The sequence below is a fragment of the Juglans microcarpa x Juglans regia genome, chromosome 6S, assembly GCF_004785595.1.
Source record: "Juglans microcarpa x Juglans regia isolate MS1-56 chromosome 6S, Jm3101_v1.0, whole genome shotgun sequence".
NCBI lineage: Eukaryota > Viridiplantae > Streptophyta > Magnoliopsida > Fagales > Juglandaceae > Juglans > Juglans microcarpa x Juglans regia.
In genome coordinates this window covers 11,029,219-11,044,946 of record NC_054605.1, presented here as the reverse complement: position 1 = coordinate 11,044,946, position 15,728 = coordinate 11,029,219, and positions in this window count along the sequence as shown.

Sequence of the window (15,728 nt, the reverse complement as noted above, 5' to 3'; positions counted from 1 at the left end):
AAAGGGCAATTATTTGAGTCAGTTTTATCAAAAAAGAAAGAAATAAACTATTTTGAGTCTCTGTTCCGTCACCTGTGGTACCGGTGGCACTGGAGTTAGTGCATTTCTAATGGGATATGTAAAATCATATTTTTATAAAATTTGAAGGAAATAATTCAATATAACTCATATAATAATCTAGATTATGTATTTTATAACTAGGGAAATACTAGTCATCCCGCCCTTAAGTCCCGTTCTTTCATCCCGCTCGACGTGGCTTATACGTTTGCAAATAAAACACTTCACTTATTTTAAAGTTAAAACACACGGAAACAACATAACGCCCTTAAGCCCCGTGCGATACCTGCTGCTTCTCTTTCGCCCATCGCACCCGTTCGGACCAGCCATCGACACCACTGCCTCCCTCCATCTCCGACCTCTCATCTCCAACCTCGACTACAGTTTTTCCTTCTTTTTTTCTTTTTTTTTGTTCCTCCCCCAGATCCCGCGCGCTCTCTGCTTCTCCCTCGCCCATCTACCCCTTTCGGCGCAGCCATCTCGCCCCTACCAGTCTCTCGGCCATCTCTCCGACAGATCAGACCCAAGGTCTGTTGTTTTTGTTCCCATTTCTCAGTTAGTTTCCCCTGCAATTAATCTCCGAACGTTGTTTTTTTTTTGTGGTTTGTCTGGAATTTTTTTTTCTTTTGAGCTATGTTGCAGTAGTGTTGTTATCATCTTTATTTATTGTACTAAGGAAGGGAAATAAAATGAAAAGATAGAGAAATTTGTGAAACAAGAAATTGCAATTGACATGTTTGTGAAAATGTCTGTGAAAACCGAAAATGGAAATGGAATGGGTAAATTAAGCTAGTGATTTTACTCAGTTTTTGACTATCCCATGTTCAATCTTATGTTTAATTGTTCAATCATTTTGCATCATATATCATGCTTTCTAGCTTGGCTGAATGTAATATTTCCATTTTATTCAAGTTTAATAAGTTGTGGAGAATAGATGATCCGTACACAGCGTTATAAACTAGAAGTTAACCCTTCAAGCTAGCTGATGAATATTTCAAGACTTATGGAATTGCATGAATAGATGGTAGCTGATCATTTTATAAAATTTAGTCGATGACATACATATGAATCCTTTGCTTAATCTTTGTATGCCAAATGCTTTATTTTAATATCCTTGATTCACATGTTGTATATTTGCAGAGAATTTGAACGTTGCAATGGATGCCGACATAGAATTTTCAAATAATGAATGTGATGAGGTAGAAATTGATAAGGAGATTGGAGGTGATGAAACAATTGAAGAACCTACGGTTGGAATGTAATTTTCATCTGTGGAAGAAGTGCATGCTTATTATATGAAGTATGGTAAGAAGAAAGGATTTGGGACATCCAAAAGGAATATTACACAGGATGACGATGGGACAGTATGATGGTTTTGCTTGGCATGCGCGCGAGGAGGCACATCGAAGAGTACGGTTGCCAATGTTATGAAACCAAGACAAACAGTAAATATGGGATGTAAGGCTAGAATTAATGCGGTATTAAATGTTGAAGGTGGATATACTATATCTAAGATGATATTGGATCACACCCACGCCTGTAGTCCGGGGAAGGCAAGACATTTCAGATGCTTTAAGAAGGTTGATGCTCGTATCGCTAAGAGGCTTGAAATAAATGACGAGGCATGTATAAGGTTGTCTAAAACTTTTAAGTCTGTGGTTGTTGAAGCGAGGGGTTATGAGAATGTAATATTCGGGAAGAAGGAGTGTCGAAACTACATTGACAAAGCACGATGACTTCGCCTCGGGGTTGGTGGTGGTGTAGCTCTATGTAACTATTTCAAAGATATGCAAAAAAGAAATCCAGAGTTTTATTATAAGATTGACGTTGACAATGAAATGCGGTTAAAGAATGTATTTTGGGCAAACGCCCGAAGTAGAGCTATGTATGAATCATTCGGGAATGTGATTACATTTGATACAACATATCTCACTAATGCGTATAAAATGCTTTTTGCATCGTTTGTGGGTGTGAGCCACCATGGGCAGTCAATCCTACTCGGTTGCGGATTGATTTCTAATGAGGACGCAGATACATTCGAGTGGTTGTTTCAGTCATGGTTGCAGTGTATGAATAACCAACCGCCAAATACAATCATCACAGACCAAGACAAGGTCATGAAAATTGCAATATCGAGGGTGTTTCTAACTTCTAGGCATCGATTCTGCTTGTGGCATATAATGAAAAAACTTCCTGAAAAATTTAGCTCACATTGTCGATACGGGGAAATCAAGAGTACCCTACATAGATGCGTATATGACTCTTTCAGTCAGCATGAGTTTGATGAACATTGGTGTCGTATGCTCAATACATATGATTTGCATGAGAATGCATGGTTAGTATCATTGTATAGTGATCGACATTATTGGGTGCCGGCCTATGTTAGAGACACATTCTGGGCAGGAATGACAACCACACAGCGAAGTGAAGGAATGAATGCATTTTTTTACAACTACGTTTACTCTAGAACTACTCTGAAGCAATTTGTTGACCAGTATGATTCAGCCCTTAAGAGGAAGGTAGAGAATGAAGCAATTGCTAACTTCAATTCCTTTAACACGGACATTCCTTGCATCAGTCGCTATCCTCTTGAGAAGCAATTTCAAAGTGCATATACTCTTACTAAATTCAAATAGGTACAAGAGGAATTGCGAGAATTTCTATATTTGACTACTAAGGAGATGGGGTGTGAGGATGGTAGATATATGTTCGTTGTTGTGGATGAGGTCTAAGTTGGTGATGACTTATTAAAACGTGTCACCTTTAATGTGAAAGTTGATCAAGATCCCCTTGATGTGAAATGCAGTTGTAAGTTATTTGAGTTTTGGGGTATTTTGTGCAGACACGCTCTCCGTGTCTTAACTCAGACGGGCCAATATACAATACCATAAAAATACATCTTGGATCAGTGGAGGAAAGATATTAAGCAAAAATACACCTTCGTGAAAAGTAGTTATGACACTATTAGCATCGACGATGCACAAAGGTACGATAGGATCCAAAATTGTTTCTATGAACTGTGTTCCAATGCTTCAAAGGCTGAGAGCAGTTGTGTTAAATTGATTAGTCAGATAGAACAATTGAAGACACAGTACCCTGGTATCACTGATCATGATACTAGCAACACAGTTGATACAACTCTTTCGATGGAAGCTTCAACCCTAGAGTTATTAGTCCTTTGATAGTTCGGAGTAAGGGAAGACCACCGTCTAAGAGAAAATTGCACCCTGCTGAGAAAAGTATTAAGAAATCTAGTACGAAAAAGTGATTGCACAACAACCAAGCTGAGGTTCATTTTTATTAATTTTGTATACTAAATTTACGATTCACTTGGTCTTCAATATTTTTGTTGTTTTTTATTTAATTTATTTTTAATTAATACTTTTAACACTAGGATCAACAAAGTCAAGTTTAGACACATGTGCCAGAATTTTTTTCAACTCCTTCGACTGCTCATCACTCACAGGTAATGTAAAACTAAAATATTTTGATAATCTTTTTAGTGAATTGTGTTGCCACTTATAACATTTTTTATGCCTTTATAGGACAACACTACGGAGACTTTCCATCAGGACTTCAGTGCTTTCTGATTGGTAGATGCCATGAGACAAATTTGTACTTGAGATTTTATATTGTAATCTTGAGATATTATAGAACCTGTTTTTGTATTGCCGTGTTTAGATCATTAATTGTAATCTTGGGATTGTATTGAACATGTTTTTGTATTGACGTGTTTAGATCATTAATTGTAATCTTGGAATATTATTGAACCTGTTTTTGTATTGTCATGTTTAGATCATTAATTGTAATCTTGGGATTGTATTGAACCTGTTTTTGTATTGACGTGTTTAGATCATTAATTGTAATCTTGGAATTGTATTGAACATTCATTTGTAATCGTCATTTTCATAATAGTTTGTTGATGCAATATTGCATAATCATACCCATGACATTGAAATTACTTCAAAACAAGCCTAAACAAAGTATCCATGACATTGAAATTAACTTCAAAGATTACACATTGTCTTAGAATTTTCCAAAAAATAAGCCTAAACAAAGTACCCATGACATTGAAATTACTAAAACTACAATGACTCTCTCAACATTTCTCTTGCGCCTCTCAATCTCCATTTCTAGTCAATGTCAAGTTGTTTGGACATCCATTGCTAGTTGTATCTTTTCAATTTCGGTTTTTAAACGGTTGATTTTATTCTCGCCATATGGTGGTATTTTCGGGTCATACCAACAAAAATATCCGCAAGAATGTACAGCCTACAAAATCAGCCAACACATTAGGAAACAAGGATTACCATTCACTTCATAGCAAACAAGATTTAAATTTGAGATACCTGAAAGTTTTGACAACTGAAAAATCGGCGCCCGTCATTATCCTGGTAGGAACCCATGTGTTGTGGCCCATGGCCAAGCCACTAGCCATGTCAGCCCCATGCCAACAGCCATGCTAGCCATGGCCATGGCCTATGCCATGGGCTAGCCTAGCCCACCCATGGGCTCATGCATGCCATGGGTCAACTTGGCTCGTGCCAACTATATTATTTTTTATTATTTATTTTTATTTAATTATTTATTTTTCAAGGGACCTATTGGAGATTTCTAAGTTGTAATCCTTATATATAGGACCATTAGGCTTTGCATTCACATCTTTTGGCAAATTCCCTAGTGGGTAGACTATTTTATTTTTGAGATCACCATTTGGTGCTAAGGCACTTGGGCTCTTTGGGGTGCAATACGTGAATCCCCTAAGAGAGGATCACACCTTGCAATTCGTGAATACGTGTGGTTCAATCTATCTTGTTCTTGCAACTTGGTGCAATTCGTGAATCCAAGTTGTTGTTCTCTTTGTTATTTCCAAGTTCATCAATAAAGAGGTTTATTTCATCTATGTGCAAGACTTGAATCATAGTTGAATTGGCTATCTTTTGTTCACTTTGTTCTTGATTATTTATCACTTGTTCATCGTGTTCTTCATTTGTTCTTGGTGTTCATTCATTCCATTGCTCATTTGATCCATTCCATATCACATACTTGACCACCATCTTATTTGTCATTCTTTCCATACATTGACACACTTTACATAAAGCATTTCCACCATCCAACTTGCCCTAGCCGAAATACCTAGCCACCATCTCCATCAAACCCTAGCCATATTCCCCACTTACCATACTCGACCAACCCTAGTGTAGCCCTACTTTTCATAATAGTTCACATTCCTATAATTGCCCTTCATCCCTCATATCTATTGACCTAGTCATCTATCAAGAGTCCCTCTTGAGTCAACTTCCTTAATTTTAGAAAAGTTGATTCATCTCAATCACATTCCTAAAATCTCTCCATCATCTTACCATATTCAAATTCACATTCAAAACCATATTCAAATTCAAATTCAAATCACATTCAAATCCCTTAATTTAAGGAATTGCAAATCCTCTTCAATTCCGTAAATCACTCTTCCTACAATCTCTCTAAGTCAACTATTGACATGTCAACTTAATTCAAATTCAAATTTCCCTCTTCACTCAAAGATTTCTTCCATCTTCCAAACTTCTTATATTTACTCCTAAACCAACCAAATCTAGCCAATCTTCTTAAGACCAAGTCAATCCCAATCCGCCCACCTTAGCCACCAAACCCTAGCCTCACTCTTCCATCTCATTCCCAAACCCTAGCATCATCCTAAATTCCAACCCTAAGCCAACTCATCCAAATCTCGAAATCCACCCTAGCCACCCCACAAAACCCTAGCTACACTTCACTATACCAACCCTAATCTCCATCCAAGTGGCCCAAACATCAAGGGCAACCCCCAAGCCATCAACATTGCATCAAACAACTCTAATCAACTCTTAGAACACTCTCACTCCATCAACTTGGCGCCACTCTCCAAGAACAAACCTTAACCTCATCTCTTCCATTCAACCCTAGCCTCCATCATCTTGGCACCTCACTCAAGAACAAGTCTAGCCACCCACATTGATTTGTCTTAGCCTAAACACTTAACCTACCCAAGTGCATCATCTTCATCATTCCCTTACTCAAACACCATTTCTTTGGTGAAAGTCAAGCAAGATAGCAAGATCACTCGGTCATCATCTTCACCAAGGCAAGCTAGTGGACCTTAGTGTTAGGGACAAGACTGGGGTCCCTAACATATCCTTCGTATGCGCAGTTCGTCTGCATGCTTTAATACTACAAAATCATATTGGGTATTCATTTTGGCAAGAGTTCTTTGAGCGTAAAATATTGCTAGTGCTACTATGTGCTTCCGACATTGTAGAATATCTAGCCTCATGCAGGAAGAGGTATCTAGCCTCGGGTTCAGATATGTTTTTCTTCATTAATTGAATAAATAGTAGACAACACATCTAGCTTATAAATTAACATCAGCTAATAATAAACCCGAATCTTTTTGGCAACATGAATTAACATCAGCTAATAGACAACAAATCTAGCTTATAAATTAAGTAAATAATAAAATTAAAAGAAAACTAGCTTATAAATTAACATCAGTTCGAAATAGATTCATGTTTGCCTACATACATGTTCGAAAGACAACCTGGTTGTCCCACCTCATAGTACCTTCTTCCCATCAAGTTTGCTTGCCAACTAAATGTAACTCAAATGGAAGTATTTTCTCCTATAAAGGACTATATAAGACTAATTAAATATGGCAATTCACCTGTAATTCAAATGGGAGGTCGATTGTAGATGCATTGATGCTAAACAGAACCACTACATAAGACTCTTGTACCCGACTCTATCTCAAGCAAGAAGCAAGCTAGAAAGCATGATATATGATGCAAAGTGATTGAACAATTAAACATAAGATTGAACATGGGAGAGTAAAAAAATGAGTAAAATCACTAGCTTAATTTACCCATTCCATTTCCATTTTCGGTTTTCACAAGCATTTTCACAAACATGTCAATTGCAATTTCTTGTTTCACAAATTTCTCCATCTTTCCATTTTATTTCACTTCCTTAGTACAATAAATAAAGATGATAACAACACTACTGCAACATAGCTCAGAAGAAAAAACAAATTCTAGCCAAACCACAAAAAAAAAAAAAAATATTCGGACATCAATTGCAGGGGAAACTAACTAAGAAAGGGGAACAAAAACAACAGACCTTGGGTCCGATCCGTCGGAGAGATGGCAGAGAGACTGGTGGGGCTCGAACTCGTGGGGCTAAGGACGGCGAAATGGGTCTGGGGGAGGGCAAAGTTGATGGATTGGTGGGAGGGAAAAAGAAAAAGAAAAAGAAAAAAACCGTGGCCTGAGATGGAGGGAGGGGAGACGAGGTCTGAGATGGAAGGAGGGGAGACGAGGTCGATGGGCGAGATGGCTGCGCCGAACGAGGTAGATGGGTGAGGGAGAAGCAGAGAGCGCGTGGGGTCTGGGGGAGGGAAAAAAAGGAAAAACTGTGGTCGAGGTTGGAGATGAGAGGTCGGAGATGGAGGGAGGGGAGATGAGGTCGGAGATGGAGGGAGGCAGTGGTGTTGATGGCTGGTCCGAACGGGTGTGATGGGCAAAGGAGAAGCAGCAGGTATCTCACGGGGCTTAAGGGCATTATGTTGCTTCCGTGTATTTTAACTATAAAATAAGTGAAGTGTTTTATTTGCAAACGTGTAGGCCACGTCCAGCGGGATGAAAGAACGAGACTTAAGGGCGGGATGACTAGCATTTCCCTTATAACTAATATCTAATTTGCTACAGTATTATCTCTACATCTATGAAATACTATTTACACTTGTATAAATATTTAATTCATTTCTCTCTCTACTTTTTACTTTTTATTATTTTTTTTATCTACTTTATACTTTATACTCTATACTTTATTTGAAATGAATAAAATATATTTAAAAATATAATATTTAAATGATATAAAGAAAAAATAGATAAACTGATGTTTGGTATATTGTAAAAGTCAGTATGTAAAATAGAAAAAATGAATTTTAGTGATATATTTTAAAGAATGAGATGAAGAATCCATCGAGAGTGCAGTACCAGTTTTAGAATATTTTATAATTTTGTGAATAATAATAAATAAAATTATTTCATTTAATATGTTTTATTAAATTTTGAAAAGTTAAAAAAAAATTGAGAAATAGGAGAGTTTAATATTATGTTTGAGGAATGAGAGACAAATAGTTTAAGAATAATGCTACATTTAGTCATGGAGTGCATAAGCGTCGTGCAGTTTTTTTTGAAAAAGAGTGGGTCTATGATTAAAAAATTAATTTTTTGTGTGTAGATCATGTATTTATTCACTTTTTTCAAAGTGCTTGTGTGGTACTCGCGCTCTTACGATTATAACTATCATTTCTCATAATTTCATATTATTTTTATTAAGAAGTTTGAAAAGTTTATATTGATTTTTATATTTTGTTTTTGAAGTTTATAAATTTGTAATAATTAAGTAATGATTAGATAAAAAATTTAAAAATGATAAATGATAAAAACATCAACGTAAGAAAGGGGCAACCATAGTGGGCACCCTTCACCTTCTCTTGGTGGTTATAAAGTGGTTTTTAAACCACTTTATGAGGCTTGATGACCGGCCATTAGGGGCCAGTCGGGGGTTACACTTAGAGGGACTCCCCTTTGTATGTTACACTTGCATCAAGAACGATCTATCTCTCAAATGGTTCTCTCTAGTCACGGCATCTAAGCTGTGGAACGTGTGAGTATTGCTTTGGTATTACCACGTAGCACACTCTACCATCGATGTGAAGATTGTGGACAAACAACAACATTGGGGAATCCATGAAACAACCGCACTACATTTGAGATATTTCCAATGAGGTAATATCGCTTCTGCTATGTATTCTGATTTAGTTTTTCTAACATTGGTATCAAAGCCCACTCGATTGTTCTCGATTTTTTTTTTTGACGTGCGCATTATAATTTCATTTTACTGAAATTTTTCTACACGATGAAATTTTTTTTACCAACGACGAGGGCTGCTGAGGTTGGCCATTACAGTGGTAGCGCCGCTCAAGAATGGCTACAACCAGCCACTCGTATTAGCAAGGACTCGTCCATATGTAGGTGCAGATCTCGACGTTATGTTGTAGGAGGTAGCAGCGCGCACCGCTTGGGTGCTGCCACACGATTGCCATGCGTGTTTACCATCTCGGTGCTGTGACCACCACAGGTACTGACGAGTGTGCACTGCACACCCAAAGTGATTGCTATGAATCATTGCAGAGGGGGTTGCACTACCCAGGGTGCTACGACAACCACTGTCGTGCACCAGGCTAAGCGGCAGTTTCTGCCATGATGGACTATAGCCCATCGACATGGTGCAACGAGCAACGTCGATGCACATCAAAGCATGCCACATTGTCACGGTTCAGATCGCACCTCCTGTATCTACTCTGCGAAGAGTTGCACCACAGGCCAACGCAGAAAGCTCGGCCGGGCGCAGAGTGTGGCGATGTCCTCTGCTGCACGCAAAGGCACAGCCCTCCAACACACGGACGAAGGGCGGCACTGCCATGTCATGCACCATGAATAGCTGCTCTAAAGCACCTAGGAGTGGCATGGCCGCCTCTGCTACATGCAGAGCTACGAGCGCCTCCACGGAGGCACTGTCCTCTGATGCACGCAGTGCAATGCGAACCATGGCAGTGTTGCGCTAAGCTGCGGTCACCATTTCGATTTCATGCACAAATCCACTACGTTGAGCTGCGGGCACCATTCTGATGCCATGCGCATATCAAAGCTCTGTTGCATGCAGAGCCGCTTGTAACGGCGGTGCGGCAATCCATCAGTGCGGGCACCAGTTGGGTGCAGTCCGCAGCACAGATGATGGAGAAGTAGTGCAGCATGCTATGTCGTGTGTGGAAGTGCTGCTACGGCCCGGTGCTTTTGCTAGGAGCTGGAGTGGCGGCGGCTGATTTTTTTTTTTGGATGAATAGTAACCATATGTAGGTTACGGTTTGAGGAAGAAGATGAACAGTTATTTGTGTTTCATCTATAGGGCTTAAGCTATGGGCTTGTTTCAAAAAAAAAAAAATTGGGTTGTTATATTTTATTTACTTGGGTCTGAGCTAAAAACCAGTGGGCTTGACTTGGGCTTGTTTTAAAATAACATTTTGGTGTGAAATTTGTTTTTTGCTTGGGCTGAAATGTTTTAGTCAATAAACAGTTTTATTTTAAATCCAGCCCATCTATGTTCTTGTATTTAAACTGCAATAGTCCATTATTTTTAGAAATTAATAATTAAGCATTGAGGCGCAAGATATGATTAGGAAGCTTAGTGATTTTTCAATCTTGCGACGTGTATTAATTATTTTTGTTCTGACTTAGATTAACACAGCAAATTTCTTCGATGTGTGTGCAATTTGACGCGCATAGTTTAGTAACTTTGAGATTACCATGAAGAAAACCTAGAGATTATTTATGCGACTTAATTGTCTCATTAATCTCCTCCATGAGCAGTAGTTGGAAACGAATAAAGATTATTGTGAGTGTCAGATAGTCTTAGACCATCATTATTGTGAAACTTCTGAAATGTCTAAAATAAAATTGGAAGTGTGCATGGGACGCATGCACTACAATTTTTATAGAAGTTGATGGGATCAACTATCAGATAGAGCTAAATCACTATTTTGCCTTTAAGAATCTAGTGGGTAAATAGTAGAAATTGCGCGTTGTTTTTGTAACGCAAAGGTTAATTCCTCCTATATTTTGAGATTGAGCATTATAATCTTGAAGCAACTTAGATTACTCACAGATAAGAACATACTCTCTAAAACTTGCTAGTATGTCTGGCGAGTAAGGATATTAAAATTTAAGTGTGCAAGCATGTTGAGGATATTCTTGATTGGCATATTTATTTTTAAGGTTTTATCAGTGTATCTCTCTGTGGTATTAGTACTAATAATATTGCTCAAGTTTTATTTCTCTCTAGCAAGAACAAATAGGTTCTTGCAGAAATATGAACTTAGGAGCACCCATTGAGAGTAATACCAAGCACCTCGAAGGTTTGCATGGTAATTGTGGCAAAAGTCTGAATAATTAGGTATTACTTAAATTAAGCCTAAAAATCTTACTTGTGATTGCATTGATGCAAGATAGGTTTTAGGCTAAAATAATTTCTCGTAAAGTTTTTCTTTTCTCTCCTATAGTGGATTGGAGAATATGAAAATATTGAGTAAGCGAGAAATGGGGATATATCGCCAGTTAGCGACTAAAACGTCACATACTGCATTTGTTGCACAAAGTGATATTTTTAGTGCTTTTGATGCGATAATAAAGAAGTCTATACCTAATTTGATTTAAGACACATTGAAAAATGTAGTGATAGTGAGAATTCCTAGCAGTTTAGAAGTTAGATGCTCACTTATTGACTCAGTGATATTATTTCTCAGATAGGGAAATGATATACTAAAATATGTCATGAAAGCATAGAATGATGGGCGTGAAGCTTGAGAAATTGAAGATTTTCTTACTAATGAGATCTCTCTTCTTGATTTAGAAGAGTCAAAGAGAAAAGGCAATATGAGCATTTTCTATGTAAAAGTTCCTATATATGCACACTAAGGACTTAGATAAAAAAAAAATATTATTTCATCATATAAATGCGATCCAAAAATTATTTTAGGAAAATATATTTTTCAGTTAAAATATTTTCAAAATCGCAATCGTATGAGTTATATGATGAGAACAATTATCTCGCAGTTTATTGACTTGCTGAGAATGGTGTTATGGCACAAATCAGTTGTTACATCACACTTGGATTGATGTAATATGGGGTTGCGGCCGTAATTCTTATTTGTCGTCCTTAGATCGAGTTCATTCGCTTTTGAGAAAGGCTAAGTGACTATTTTGTGCAAACGTGGATTTTATTAAAAATCGAGAGGATCTAAACTTGATCAGTTTTTGGTTGAGTCAAGAAAATTACTCGTATTTTCGACAAGGGTGAGGAATTGTGGATTTTTGTAATACTTATTTTTTGAAAAGAATGTTTTCATCACGTTTCATTCCACATTACCTTAATTTTTTCAAAAAAAATTTTAAAGATCGCCAAAAATAGTATGAGTAATTTAACAACTAGTGTGAGTATACATTTGAGTGATGGTGTACCACTTGTGATAGTGACTCCAAAAATTCATAGAATATAAGGATCCTTATAAATAGTGTGGAAGCAATATATCAATATTATCTAGTTGTTTAGAGATTAGAATAGAATATTTATAATATGGCTTCGCTAAAGGTATTAAATTCACATAGTAGGAATCTCAACATAGAATTTTAGGTTCGTTTCACTTATATGATTCAACCTGGGGTTGTTGATCTAATTGATAAAGGAAAAGTGGAGTTGATAGAGGTATAAATCTATCTCTTGGCACTAATTGAGTTGCCTTTAGATAGCTATTGATTGCATATTTATTGAAACTTTTCTTGAAAGAGTTAAATAGTTGTTTCTCATAGGAGAATTAAATGGTTAGTTTTTGTAATGTTTATGCATGAAGTACTTTGAGCGCATGATTGTTGCTAGTACTATTTTGGTATAAAAAACGAATGAATGTTGCTAGTGTTATTTACATGTAGCCTAAATAAACCATCTATTCAAAGATACCCAATGTAACTAGTCGTTTTTATTAACGACCTAGTGAATAAAATATGGTTTTTTGAACGCTGTTGGCAATCTTAAAAAAGTGTCATCTTAAGAGATATTGTGAACTAGTTGTTTTAGATAATTAATTGTTGCCTAATAAGAGGTTTTCCTACTACGAGGTGATAGACCTGAGTTTGTGAAAAGTAACTCAAGCTTCATGTCTTGTAAGACTGTTTATGAGAAAAACAATTTCCAAAAACTCTTGATCAAAATCCATAGACAATTAATGAGATAGAAAATACTAAAAAATCTAGTTTTTCCTATACTATTTGGTGTTTCTATTATGGTTTGTTCATGAGAGTTAGAAGTTAAAATTTTGTTAGAGAGTAAATATGACTTACTTGATTAAATGAGTTTGTGATGCGATTGTCGTTAAAAGTAATGACTAGACTATTATAATTGTATTTCGAGGCAAAGGCCCTAATCGCTTTAACCTTAATAAAAAATAAATTATGGTTATTTCACATACTTTTGTTGAGTACAAGAGATTTATATGAAACTTTGAAGTCACAAATTAAGATTGTTGAATGACATTTTTGGTCACCTTGAAAATTCTTAAAAATTGCAGTTGGACTTGCTGACTAGAATCTAAGGTTTATATTGTGAGTTTGAACTAAATGAGATTCGCAATGAGTCATCGCTGACTTCATAGTTGTGCAAAGGACTTTTACATGTCAAAGTTGAGTCTCTTGGTAGGAGCATGTTTTGAAAAGTTACTACACATAAGAATGCACATGGAGAGAAATGGTCATCAAACACCACTTGAGAGTTGTGGTTTAATAATTTATTGTTGACTATGTGATTTCTCCGTACCTCATGGTATTGCTTGTCGTGCACATGATACTGATGTGTTCTATAATCATATGGCATGATTGGAATCATTTTTTTGGTAAGCACACACATTCACCATAAATTTATAAGTTATAGTAAAAAAAAGGTATATCGACAGACTTAGATCAGCTCACACACACGAGCGATCGCCTTTGGCGCTACAATGAAGTAGCAAGTAAAGATAAGAAAATGTGTCACTCGATACTTGTCCAGAGAAGGATAAGTTGTAACAAAAGATATGTCACCTTAGTGGAAGCTAAGATGAGGTCCATCATATTTAAAAAAAAAAAAAAACTGTACATGATTACCCACAATTCATTTAGCCTGTGGTTTAGCCAGATGCGAGACTCTGTTTGGCGCTTTGGATAGTGAGAGAATGGAGGGACTCGAGTTAGGCACTAAGATAACAACTAGATTAAGATATGTACAGTGTATTGAGATTAGATATACACTCTTTCTTCAAAAAGAGAACTCCACCGTAACATGTATTTTATACTACATGTACTTTTGCGATCAACAGTAGAGGTGAGTGAATGGTTCCCTGCTTCCTCACTGTGTGAGTCCTATAGGTCATAATTGATGATCTTAATTTAGTTATGCCCTTAGGAGACCTTTGACTATGTCATGAGGTTGATGTTTTAGTGTCTGCTACTTTGGCATGTTATCTATGGCCACAAATGATGCGGTCTTAAGAGGCATTGATGGGAAAACGGCTGGACTGAAACTAAATGACATGAGCACAAAAGGAAGACTATTTGGTAACAAATCGATAATGGTGTGTACTCACTGCTGACAAGTTATATTGCTTCTTGGAAGTTACGATATAGCTATGAGTACATTATGTTTTATGGAGATTGAGCATTGCTCTGAGTCATTCAGACTCGAGAGGGATTAGGGATGCTTAATCTAATGTGACCAAATGATTCAGGGCCTAATGAGACATTTTTAGGGATGTTACTATGCTGGTCATCTCTTCGAGAGATTTGATATAATGCTCTCATTTTCTTTTACAGTTTTGTTCGATGGTCGCACGGCCTATTTGCCAGTATGAATAAGATTGAGAACATATTAAAGGATGTAGACCTGAGGTCTTATCTACTATGTGTGAGTGAGAGATGTAAGAAAGGGACACCCATAGTAGGCACCCATTCATCTTCTCTTGGTGGTTATAAAGTGGTTCTTTAACCACTTCATGAGACTTTATGACTGGCCATTAAGGGTCAGCTGGGGGTTACACTTAGAGGGCTATGTAAATAGCTCTTCTCCCCTTTGTATGTTACACTTGCATCAAGAACAATCTCTCTCTCAAATGATTCTCTCTAGTCACGGCATCTAGGCTGTGGAACGTGTGAGTGTTGCTCTGGTATTATCATGTAGAACACTCTATCATCGATGTGAAGATTGTGGACAAACAATGACATTGGAGAATCTGTGGAACAACCACACTAGATCTGAGATATTTCCAACGAGATAATATCGCTTCCATTATGTATTCTGATCTAATTTTTCTAACAATCAATTACAATTCTACTACTATTATATATTAAAATATTAATATTTTTACTTTAATTCAAAATTTTTATACTTGCAGTATTTCAAAAGTAAATAAAATAATAATTTTATTTATACTCAGTTGTAAACAAAATATAATATAGTTGTTCTTATATTATATTTTTTTAAAGATTTAAAATTAAAAAATATTTTATATTTTAATGATGTTTGAAAAAAAAAATATATATATATATATATATATATATATATATATATATAAGAATTTCTCATTTATCCACAAACGTACCCTCAACGGCCCAAGGTGATTAAGTTCACAATGCAGATGCAAATACCAAGACTTCGTTTATTTTTAGAGATGAGATGAGATGAGCTAAGTTGAGTTAAAATTAAAGTTAAATAAAATATTGTTAAAATATTATTTTTAATATTATTTTTATTTTGAGATTTGAAAAAATTATATTATTTATTCTATTTTGTGTAAAAATTTAAGAAAGTTGTAATGATTAGATGAAAGGTTTTCAAAATTTTCAAAATTTTGAGTTTTTCTTAAAAGCAAGTTTCAAAATTTAGATGAAATGAAAGTTAAATAAAATATTATTAGAATATTATCTTATAATATTATTTTTGTTTTAAAATTTGATAAAATTAAATTATTTATTATATTTTATTTAAAAATTTAA